Below are 1,043 nucleotides of genomic sequence, written 5' to 3'. Positions count from 1 at the left end.
CTCGCGTGATCCCTTGTTTGAGAGATCATCACATTCAGGCAAGACGTCGTTGGTGTAGGGATCGTCAACACTGGGATAATCGACGCTGGAGCAATGTGATGTTTTCAGATGAGTCAAGGTTCACTGTTGATTTTTTGGACAGACGTAGGAGGGTGTGGCGTCGTCGAAACGAGCGCTTCCAAGACGTTAACGTCATCAGACATGATCGATTTGGGGGTGGTTCTGTTATGGTGTGGGGAGGCATCACTGTTGCTGGAAGAACGGCTTTACATGTTGTTGCAGGGCGTGTTACAGGCCAGTACTACCGGGACAACATCTTGGCAGTCCATGTTGTGCCGTTCGCACGACGTCATGGCCGCCGTTTCATCTTCCAGGATTACAACGCAAGATGTCACAGGGCCATGATCGTTACAGGTTACCTCCAACAACAGAACATCACCACATTACCTTGGCCAGCACGGAGTCCCGACCTCTCCCCCATCGAGCATGTCTGGGACATGCTTGGACAGAGGTTACGTCAACGTCAACAACGTCCTGCCAATGTCCAAGAACTTGCTGCTGCGTTGCAACAGGAATGGGACAATCTGGACCAAAATGACCTTAGACGTCTCATTAGGAGTATGCCACGTCGGATCAATGCTTGTTTGGCAAACAGAGGAGGATTTACCCGTTACTGACTTGGTTGTGATGCTGTGGTAACTTTGCTGTTTGACCCCGGGTATCATTTTACCCTTATAATGGTCAGTCTGTGCCTTACTTAGTCTAACGATCATTTGGAATAAATCGATGAATGTGAACTTCATTTCATTTTGTCATTTGTTTCTTCGTCAGTTTCATTAGGTGACTTTAATAACACTTAAAAATCAAATATCCCCTACTTTTTTTGAATAGTATATATTCTCTAGTCATTTCCATCTTAATATTTCTTTATTGTGTCTGTTGTATTCCTGTTTTGTTTGTTATGTCTGTGTTTTGTGCTGCACTATTCCTGTATTACCTATCCAACAAATGGTGTGGTGATAAATAAGTCAAACAAGAGTACA

The sequence above is a fragment of the Patella vulgata genome, chromosome 7 (assembly GCF_932274485.2).
Source record: "Patella vulgata chromosome 7, xgPatVulg1.2, whole genome shotgun sequence".
NCBI classification, from domain to species: domain Eukaryota; kingdom Metazoa; phylum Mollusca; class Gastropoda; family Patellidae; genus Patella; species Patella vulgata.
This window is presented reverse-complemented; position numbering follows the sequence as displayed.